Source organism: Anopheles gambiae, chromosome 2 (assembly GCF_943734735.2).
Source record: "Anopheles gambiae chromosome 2, idAnoGambNW_F1_1, whole genome shotgun sequence".
NCBI lineage: Eukaryota > Metazoa > Arthropoda > Insecta > Diptera > Culicidae > Anopheles > Anopheles gambiae.
In genome coordinates, this window is record NC_064601.1 from 27261127 (window position 1) to 27273181 (window position 12055).

General features: G+C 39.5%; 1 pseudogene; it reads right to left on the reverse strand.

Annotated features, from left to right (window-relative positions):
• The window catches only part of LOC1273171 (protein slit), a 95299-nt pseudogene extending 91557 nt beyond the window's left edge, over positions 1 to 3742 (reverse strand).
• Between the last annotated feature and the right edge of the window lie 8313 nt (positions 3743 to 12055).

Sequence of the window (12055 nt, forward strand, 5' to 3'; positions counted from 1 at the left end):
AGTGAAACGTGTGTCGTGTGAACCCATCTACTAACAACAACATGGACAGGAGAAAATGGAATAATTTTATTTTAAGAGAAATTCACACAGCCAATGGAGATACATCTCGACCACGACATGATTGAAAGATACCACGAAAATGAAAATGAAACTAAAAAACATCGTCACAACCAGCCAGTTGGGAGTTGTTTGCCGTTTTCCACTTCCCATCGGATGAACATGTCAACTGTTACGATGTCTAGCGATGGGTATGTCTCGTTCGCGTTTGACATTTCCATTTCAACTTCTTGTCTGGTCATGGATGGCTCGGAGGTGTGTTTCGTGTTATGTTCTGCTCATCCCTGCTTAATTCAACGACGTGCTTGAGCTTTTCATCTTTGGACTCGTGCCCAAGACCACCCAAGCGTTCGCAATAGGGTCCGTGAGGAGACTCTGGTGAAAAAGACATCTATTTTTTGATGGCTTAGGTAATTTTAAACGAAAATAAAACACCTTCAGTTAGGTTGAAGAGGCGTACACACGACATCACCGCTAATCGATGAGACCAATAAATCTTGTCCATAACTCATCCATCCACTCTTTATGAATAAGCATAATATTGCGTGTCATGCCTATGCTCCATCATCACCTTTTTATGCCTTTTTGACTTTGACTGCGACGTTTGCGAGCTTTTCTCATTGTTACTGTCGAGGCCATAAATATCGGTATCTATCGTTGCTTCTCAAAAGCAATACCAGCAGGACCTTCAACGCGATCGTTTTCAGCGGCTTTTGAGGCTTGCATGTGTTCTCCTCAAGTTTCTCTTTTGGTCTGATTTGCTATAATTCGTCATGTCTACTGGTTAACAAGGTGTAGACAGCACATTGAACGTATAATGGCAATTGACGTCCAACCGTTTGACGTGAGAATGGGGCCAATTGTGGTTCGACAGCAAAGCAAAAATTCAACACGCAACCCATGAACGGCGCCATTGAATAGTCCAACATTGAATAATCCTGCTCGTTATGCATCGATGTGATAGACTCGTAAATTGAAGCTTCTGTCAAGAACCAACTTAAAAAATAATAACGATTATCGAATGATTTATTTGCAAACGTCACCATTAGCTGCAAAACCATGTTTTTTATGACTATACCATAGATAAAAGCAGCAAATATCCCATACAGTCTTTCAAATAAGGAAAATTAGTTCATTTTATTGGGTATTCAAATCTGACAAGGTGGTTTGATTTTATCAATAATATGTATGAGTGGTATATGTTATACCACTTTTATATGTATAAAAGTTGTGAATCTTAAAAGAAAATAAATATCCCACTCGTTTTTTTTTCACACAACCACAACAAATTTATCGAGGCAGCCATAAGGCAAGACTTTCGATTGCAAGGAAAAACGATATAAATGATTGCATTCAACGAAATTACACAAGCAAAACATGTATTCAACCATGTTGACCATTATATGCAGCCACTTCGATTTTATGATCAACCATTTACCGACTTAACATACCCTTTCACCTGTGTGTAAGCTACGACAGCGACAAAAAGATAAATATCCCGTTATGGACATGCAAATATGATCATTTCCCCTTTTTTGTCTCAAACTTATCGACCGTTTACCGATGGTTGTAGAAAGATTCACGGTTCGTCTTCTTCTTTTGGCTCAACGGTTCAATATCCTATTAATCTACAGTTATAGTTGACCAGCCAAAGTACCAGCAGATCGTCTATGCGTGATTGTTTGAAAAGAACATTCTTCCACAGCTTCTCATCCACCGATTGTCGTTATGATGGGGTGGAAAGGGAAGACTGCATAAAAAATCAATAAAAATACCGTTTCCATAAAATGATAATCGAGGTTAATAGACCATAATGAAGCACTGTGCAACTAAAAAGATACTTTATTGATTCTTAGTTCTAGCAACATGATACTTTGTCAGAAGAATCAAACCAAAACAGAAACACAAAAAAAAACTCTGAACAATAAAATTAGACAACAACCCCGGCTTCATCAATGTTCAATGTTTTAAAATGATATGACCAAATGACCAAACCAACTCGACAGGAAATCACCCAGTATGGAATCTCTTACCATCATTAACTGTTATTTTAAAAAAAGTATATACATTGCAAAAAAATATTTGGGATACTACAGAACATAATTTATAATTCCACAGAAGTATAAATCTAAGTAAAGTCTCGTATGTGCCAGTCTTGTGAAACAGTCATCAACTCGCACGACTTCAAATCAGTTATTACTTCAAGATTTCATTGAAAATATTCAACACATTCAGATTCTGCGTATATTTAGTAGCAAAACCAATAAACAATCTGGTTGATAAATAAATAATACGAGACATCCGCAATCGATACGACATTCTTCCATGCTGATTGCCACAGCAGGACCTTAACCCGACCACCCGACCTATTCAACTTCAATGTGCCTTAATGTCTAACTGACGTGCGAATCGAGCGAAATACTGTCCCATTCTACAATGAGATACACCCCGACGGATGGAACACAGCAACGTCTCTCAACTGCTACACTGCGGCTGATCGAAAGACTTGAGCGATGAAAAACAGACGCTCTCGATCGTGCTGCCAGTACTCAAGGACTGACTAGCTTCAAATGCTTCAAGCAGATTCTGTCTGTCAACAACCAGTTGAACCCCGGCGTCTACAGTTGAAAAATAAACCAACTCGTTGCACTACATGTGGGTGGATGCCGCGCTGTGGTATGTTTTACATTTTAATTCGTATTTTATTTATCTCCAATGCACCATGTAACTATTTGGTTCAGGGTTTTGTGGTTTGATTTAAATCCGAAACCCTTGCCGCCACTCGTGAATTGCTTGTCCCTTACCGACGCGACTTTTGTCACATTTTTCGCCACAGCGGGAGGGATTAAAACACGGCTCCTTCATACAGCATTAGGTTGGCTGGTTTATTGGCGGATCTGGGCCATGTAAATAAGATTGTTGTTTCACAGAGAGTTTACACTTGCACAGAAAAAGCAGCAGCCTGACTTTTATTTTTTCCTTTTGGAATAGGAGAAGGAGGAAACACTTTGGAGGACTCACACATGCAATGATTAAGATATTAAACTCATGCACAATCTTCTTTTACTTTACAGTATTCGCGTCCACCAGCAATTATATCAATCGAGAAAAAGGAAATCTATAACATGAGTGAACACGCTGATGAATCGGCTGAGGATTCGAAAACAAATACTTATTTTCTAAAACTGGAAGGATTGTAAAGAAACACTTCAATGAATGATTCTTGATGCAAAACAATTAAATAAATAATCCCGTGAAAGTATTGACGAGTTTGGCGTGTTTGGAAATCATAGTTTATCGGTCGAGCTAGTTCTGGATGCAGCTTTTCAAAGTATTTACAACTGTATTTCCATTTAGCATTATTATTAGCAACATTACTGAACATATTAATGAAAAATAAATATCATGAACAGATCATATGCATGCAGCACTCTCCGTACTTACAGTCTGTCAGTCTCCGATGGGATCTTTCGAGGCACCTGAGTTGTCTACCTGTGCCTGTGCAGGAACATAGCCGCGGAAATCGTGTTACTGCTCCAAAATAGCCTCCTCCTCCTCCGTACGGTTCTTCTTTCGATGGCACAACGAGCGCCAGTTCAACCGTCATGGTTTGTATTATCAACATTTTAAACTGAGGTCCTGACCAAATCGCACGTTTGGTCATCGTCATGTTGCCCGAAGCGCGTCTGGTGCTGCTGTGAATGTCGACACATAGTAACAATGCACGAGAACGAGCACGGAATGCATAATGCCATGCACTTTTTGACGTACCCTTTTTACTTACGAACTCATACTGGTACACTCCACCCACAGGGAGTAATTAATATTTTTATTATTTTCATTTGCACATTTTCACACTTCCAGTGAACAATGAAAGGCTTTTACCATGCCCAATTATTGCATGGGCACATTCCCGCCAAACCGGCTCGTGGCTACGGGGCAAACATTAGCACATATGGTCTAATCCTTTCTGAGCCGATTTTGCCTTCGCAACAAAAGGCTTTTTCGCTTTGGTTTTACTCATACAACACAATTTCAATAAAATCAGAACTTCTGTGCAATGTGCAGCCATACCACACCGCACATCTGTTCACTTGCACTTATTTGCCGGACAGTTCACGGCTTGGCACGAGCGAGGTCGATTAGCGTTGCATAACCATTACGCTTTCTTTGTAACGATCGGTCAGCAGGGCGTTTTAACTTTACATTCACTAATTGAATTAGGATTATTTGCTAGCTGCAGTTCTCTTATTACCGTCCAAAATCAGGGCATTTGAAAATTAGCAATGAAATTAGAGCTGTTCTTGATGTTGACATACATTAGGTGTTGTTCGAAAGTTTCACTTCAAACTCAAATGCCCCTTGCGAAATACACTTTGTAGATAGGCATAACCTTTTACAAAATTATTAGAACTTCCATCATTATAAAATTAGAGACGTTCTCATCAAATAATTACATTAGGTATGATTTTTTTATTTATTTTTTGCACCTAAAACGCAGAGAACACACTATCTCACATACTAAGAATGCCCAGTACTACCAATCAAACAATCATTTCTTCACCAACCCTCTAAGCAATTTCATAACATCGGTAACGAATCACCTCTTGCTTTCTACACATTTCACTTCCTGATGAAACCCATGACATGACGATAAGGCAGCTCTGTATCTAAAACACCATCATAATAAATGGAGTTTTTCTTTCCAAGGACAAAAGAAACATTCAAGAAGCACTCTATTGACAGAAAGTCTAGGTTGGGAGGATCTGTTTTGCTAAACGAAATCTTCTGTCTTGGAAATACTGTATGCGTACGTGATAAAAGGGAAAGCTGTTCGTCGAGCAAACTTTACCGCGCTAAATAACAACTCTCCCTGTTTTCGTGGCACTCACAAGCGCTTCCGTTTTCTCACATCCAATCAGACATCATGTAGTCGGGTCCTATCTTCATTTCGCATCTTGAGAAGAGGCATTGCTTCATCATGCGCTGCGTGCTATTTCGTTATCGAACGACACCATCGCAACGTATCTTGCGTTTGCTTTTTGTGTACCGCGCCATGCCGCCATGTCTGGTAAATAATCAAAGGCTGCAAGCAAGCCTGTGTGTATGGTACGGGAAAGTTGCCAAATATGTTTAGGCCAACATGTTTTGATGTACCGCGAACTCATGCTGTTTTACTTATAATTAGGAAATTCGTTATATGCACAAACATGAGATTTTCAACGGTTATCAAAACAATGGTTTAAAAATAAGCCTGACTTGCTTAGAGAAATGCTCCTCAATAGCTTGCAAGAGACGAGACAAAATTATGAAATAACTCAATTAAATCATCAGCCGACTAAATCATTTCAACCCTTTCCTGCATCATACTGGCACCTCGCATTCCCACGTATCTTACTAACTAGATAATCTGTTCTCATGAGTCTATGGCATTCTAAAGTGCAATCCGAAATAAATTCCCGGTGGATGAAATTCATCCTATCTGATGTCCTCTCAACGGGAAAACTATGCCAGCTACCCCGCAGGGACAACCCGAGGGACACGACAAGTGTGATACGTAATTTGAGAACCAGTGCCTTATCTGGAACCGGTGCCTTATACAGACAGTTAGAAATCACGTCTTATCAGTCCAACATATATTCTTTATATGTCCGTATGTTGTATAAAGGAGTTATGGAAGAGTTAGTAAACTGTAAAGCTATATGCAATTATACTCAGTTGGGAAATATTTCGCCGAAATACAAATGTTTTAATATTGGCGATATTTAACCTTGAACTGTGCTGCACAGTAAAAACACAAACCTAGCACAAACATGAACGATACAACAAAATCAAATTACCTCTTCCTAGGGTGGAACATGTCCAAGAGCTCTGCAATAAGCTGTCTGCATTTCGAGCTGCCCTCCAGCGAGCCTTCACCTTCGCATCACAAATCACCGCCCTGGCTCAGTAAGCATTGCGGGGCGAGATTAAACAGCGAACGTGACCAACACCAGTGCCGGAGTGCTTAAACAACAATTTTCTTCACTGTTTATGAAAGCATTACTCCCACCGTGCTTCTAACAGTAGAATGCAGGATCGAAACGTGTGCGTACGATATAACGTTATGCTACCGGAGGGAAGGTGTGCACTGACGAACCACAAGCGTGTATGGCTGGTAACAATCGGCAGATGACTGGGACGGCCGATACCTTACGGCCTTTTCCCTTTCTCATTCTGTAGCAGTTTGCTCGTTCTGAAGCATCAATCAATGCTACTGCCCTAAGGTTAGCGTACACTGCTAACAGTTTGAGCCACAGTTCTGGCTACTGTTGCAGATTAATTCTTCGATATCCATGATTCCGAGGGATCTCACAAATAAATTTACCCCTGCATCGCCTAAGGAGAGCCGCAATTCTGTCTGCATCATTTCCCAACCCCAACCTCGACAATCACGACCGGACATTAAATCAGATGCACTCGAATTTGGTACCACTTGAGCCGGTGGCTTGAGAGGGAGCACTAAGCACGGTTAAGAACACGTCTCTTCGAACAAACAGAAGCGTGTTCTTTCTCACCATACCAAGCCATGTGCTACCGAAACGATCGTATGTTTGCCTAATGATTGAATTGGGATGAAATTTCACTCGAAAAGCCACACGCGATTGCTCACGGGTGCTCATGGTACACTTTTGTGCCCTACCGACCTCGGGAAATTATTTCCATTTCTTACCGCTCTGATGTGCAACATGATGGACGAGCTGGTCGGGATTGCGGTAGATACACAGACGGAAGGGCCAACCGACCGGTAGCTTACCATTTTGGAACGGTAGTAAAAATAGAGAACTCGTGCAACATAAACCAGATAATTGGATTCTCTACAGGGAAGATGCCAAACACAGAGCAGGCACGCATCTGAGGCAGAACAACACCGAGCGGCACGCATTTTTAATCTACGCATCCCTGGATAGAAGGGTGCACACTGAAGTGTTTTCGTGTGCCGCTCTTGGGAAACGTAATGGATTAATTATTAAAATATTATTTCAAACTCTTACGCACACTAGCATCCGTAAACAGAAGACGCGTGATTTCTTCATGTTTGCTTCCAATTTTGTATTTTTGATGAGAACATATTCCTAGCAACACGCTTCTTCCTCTAAAACCATCGTGCGTAGTTCGATAATGGCGTAGCAAACAACTGCTGTAAAAGGGAAGCTACATTTCACAAACATTCCGACTACAACATTCTACCGTAACGTGAAACATGGGACGACGCACTAATTTTTGGAAGCTTTACTCAACCAACCAACTAAGTGAGCAATCCTTTTCTGGTTGCTTGTTGAGCACCGAGCCCGTATTTTGGCACGCTGTGTACATAAACAACGTGCAGCAAACTCATCCAAGCGCTAATTCCTCGGCATTCTACAGAGCAGGGTGTATTTGCCATTGTTTGGCAGAGTAAATTTACATTAACCTTTCGCACAACTTTTTTAACCATATCAAGGGCTTGTGCAAGCCCTTTTCAAACAGTTTCTGCAGTAAAGAATGAGTGCGCAGTTCACATCATCGTCATGCTCGTCACATGTCAAAGGAAACAAAACATTGTTTGCCAAAGCATTATGTAAAGAAGAAACGACCACTTTGACGAACTGTCATATAACAACAGCAAATCTGACGTGTGCAACTTGTCTTTGTTTACAGTTTTTGCGTTTTTTTTAAATATTTCTTTGTGAGTTCCTTTTTAATCGTGTACATGGTGTTAAGTCCTGTCACTGGTCAGGATTTGAGGATTATACAAACATAAGAACATAATCACAAGACTACATAGAGCGTTTCAATAGCAAGCAAGGATCTTAAAGGAGTTTGCTTGTCAGGGCAAACTTGTTGTCAATATTCAACGCAGTTATAGGATAGCCAAGTTATCAAATAGTTACTCATTTTATTGTTAACGATGCTTAATGTCTTTGTGATTATTGCTCTAATTGTGGCATGTCTTAACTCTTTGGTTTTTTTTTATTCAGCCGATTATTCATTACTTTTTTAATTTTTCCTTAAAAGTATTCTATTTACTATAGCGCTTTGAAAATCTTACTCTCATCTAGATTAATAATAAAACCCTAACAAAACAACAGAGATATTGAGCGAAAGTAGTGCATTGTTAACTCTTACCTGGAATGCTCAAATCGTTTCTCCGTATTTGGCTTCTGAAGATGCACAACAGAATCACTTGCAATCGTCTTTATTTGACTATTCTTACGAGTGACTCCTCAGTTCAGCTATGTCTTTGTCTACACTGTGCAGTAAGGTATTTAATTTTGAGTTTGAATTAAACTGAAGTGAAATACATCATGCCATTCAGACATTCAAAGCTAGGATCTCTGCATTTGGAATGCGATTATGAAGATAGTCGCAACACTCTGCACTGTCGAGAAAATCTTCAGATAATGAAACATTCATTCTCTTCCAGCTCAGAAAGTCAAGCAATTCCTTCCGTTCTTTTGCTTACCTAAGATTGTTTCTATCCAAACTGACTGAGAACGCAAAGAGAACAACCTCCGCCCAGTCGCTCGAAATGGATTCCTCAGCAAATTGTAGAGACAGTCTTAATATCTGACGGATACAAAAACTGTTTCACAATCCAAACTCGCACCGGCAGACAACAGCTTTTTTCGTGCCTATGTCCCTGTGGCAGGATACAACCCACGCGAGACGAAAGAAAAATAAACGAGCGTTCAAAAAGGTAGTTTGTTTTTGGTAGCAAAAACATGCTTTGCCTTTGGGTCTCAAATCGAAAGCCTGAGTAACCAGCCTAGATTGGATAAAGCAGCTGCGGGTGGGTTCCGTTTCCGTTTGGATTTTTATTTCTGCCGCATTGTCGCATAAACGCTCCGAGGTCTGTTTCCGTTTTGGATTTTCTGAGCTTGCTGTCGAAGTTCTGTCTTTCCGGATTTACCGTTTATTTTAATCCATTCTTTTGCAGATCTGTTCATACCATCTTCCAAAAATAACAACGACAACTGCCCTGAGGAAAACAACGGCTACAAAAGAACAGTTATTAAAACAAACGAATTTGTTTTGAATTAATTTACGAGCTTAAACATACGCAGGAGGAATATTCATTGCCGATCGTGGAAAATAATTAAATATCAGCCACATGGTATACTAATAATTGCGAGTGTATTAAGCTTAGATGCGCAGTAAATAGATGAGTATTTCAAAATAAATATGTGTAATGTCATCATAATCATAATTAGGAGCAATCAACATCATCAGAATATCTATGTCGTATAATTTCATTACATTATCGTGCCAGTAAATCATTTTTCAAATACATCCACCATCATCAAAAATCATCCAAAACTAGCATTCATCCATCCACAAACCAGTCCCAGCATATGTAGAGCTCAGCGATCCTTTCGCACCCTTTCTAGTGGGGAATGAAAGGGACAGTATTTCAATTACTACTTATTCTTACTCGAGTTTAGCATAATGCATATGGTTTATATGATTTGCACAAAACTAAAGGCCTAATGGCATAGAAAACTACCGAAATCGAACCCTTCTCACTTGAGAGCACTCTACACTCTCTCATGTTCTGCCTGAAGTGCGATCTGCTCTGCCAACATTCGGCCCAGCATACAATATGCCTAAGGGTTGACGCCTTCTGTGCCGATGGTGGTAACTCGATTAAAATTTAACCCCTCGTTAATGGATGGGTCAGCGTGTTTCGTACGAAAATCTCACCGGTTTCTCCTGGCCCGTAGCAATGAAAAATTGGTTACCCCTCTCTGTGAGTATTTCACTCCACCACGGAAAGGGTTTGCCGCAGGTCAGATTAACCGAAACATCATCGTTGGGTTTGGTCGTATGTCGTTTCAAATTAAAGTTGAGAACGTAGAAAAAACGCGTCATTCATTAATCTGTTTAAAGAAGTACCCTCTGAATGATTTCTATATTCCCGCTCATACCCTAGGCAGTACAAACTTTGAAGGTTTCGTGTCGGATTATCCATTTCATGGTGGGACAGTTGACGTGCATTTAGAAGGGATTTTATTTCATTATGCACGACCCGACTCGTTTCATAGTTTTGTTGAAAATTGAACAAAGAATTCAAATTAATTTTATGTTAATGTGGGTGTCATGTTTCATGAATGATATTTCAAAATATTTCACCATTAACTTCAGTAATTTGGTAAACAATAATCATTCATAAACAAATTACTGATCTTTGTCACACTTTCATTACGAAAAGTATTTGTCCCACCTGTACAAATGAAATTTCGCACGTCTAAGTATTTTTAAATATTTGTGCCCCGTTATCTAGCCAAAAATTTGAAAAATTTAATTGAAATTAAAATAAGCATAAATTTAAAGTTTTCCTGCTAAAGTACGTTGAAGGTCATTAGCAACATTCTTGCCGTTTGAATCAACATCAAATTGTTATATGACCTCTCACTTGCTGCGCCAAAGCAAGCGAAAGAATTCAACCGTTCTAGAGGTCATAAATTCTGTGCTAAATATATTGCTTTATCTTGCTCTCCTTCATGTACATTCGCTAGTAGGCCAGATCTCCTCGATCATCCTCAAAAATTTGCCTAACGATACAGCGTTCCTACGCAACATACACACACATCTGCTACCATGGCTACCGGCCGCAATTCACAGACATTCATCGGTATGGTGCAGTTGGTGCAACATATTCTCAACACACGGCCAAAAGGAGTGCTGCAACAAAATAACCAACACACAATTCTACCGGCGACAGCTTACCAAATTGGCTAGTGTAGGTAGGCTTTTAAACGGTTCTATGGTTCTGCTAGCCTATTTCATACTTTTACGCCTCTGGATGCTCTACCCCTCGTAGCTGCTGCTGATGCTATTTATGTGATTTATGCAGTGAGCGTTATTATTTATTTCGGTTTTATCTTTATTGCAGAAAACACAGCTCATAAAACAAACTCGACCACAACCACGTTTTCCAACCGACTCAACTGGTTTGAGGAGAGTGTGCTTATTTATAGATAGAGAATGGGTAGGTTCAAATTGGCCACTTCCTTTGGTTGCTGTTTTGCCGTTTTTCCACTCCGATTCGCTCTGTTTGTAGTTTCTTCTCATCTTCAATCTCAAATATTCGTCACGTTTTGTCCTCGAGTGTTTGTACAGCATAATACAGCTGCTGAAATGATAACTAGTCTTTATAATTCCCCTTTGAACCTGATAGTTTTAGTATCAATACCAACAAGAGTATTAAATTTTAGTCTTACTTTTTAAACGCACTCAGATGGCGCGTTTATTGCCAACAATTTATCGATAGAACCGATTGAAATTGTTCTGCACAATGCGTAGGTGCTTGCATTTAACGTCAACCAAATAACTTTAACGTTAATAATCTCCTAAAAACTGCCATCAACACAGATGAATACATCACAAAAGTCTACAAAACTAAATATCATAAGATTGATTGAACATTCGTTTAGAATTGACTTTGTGAATCAAAATAAAATGAACAACAGCTATTATATGAATCCAAACGGGGGAAAATCGTTACAACCTTTCCAAACTCAATCAATCCAAAAATGAGAAGCTTCTGCAAAAACTTCGGGGCAATCAAGCGTACCTAAAAAGTTTTACTCCAATCTCAAGTTTCGATTGATTTCGAAAGAGCGCAAAAGACACATCCGCCAACGAGAATGATTGCAGACATAAAAAATCATCATTCCAATGAACTCTACTGCCAACGAGATAAAGTTACGAGGGTTGTAAAATATTTCATTTCCTACTTTTACGTAAAGTTGTAAATACTCGGATAATCGATGGCCGACTTCGGTGATTCACAGTGCCAAAACATATTCGTTCATCGATCTGCAAACCAAACAGGTTTTGTACCTTTCTTTGTTGATTTTTTTATGATAATTTCGGCATATATGCAAACTTTCAATCACAAAACAGAATTGTTATCCTCTCAAACTCGGACAATAATGTATATTTTATTTGAATCCTACGAATATTACAGCTGAAT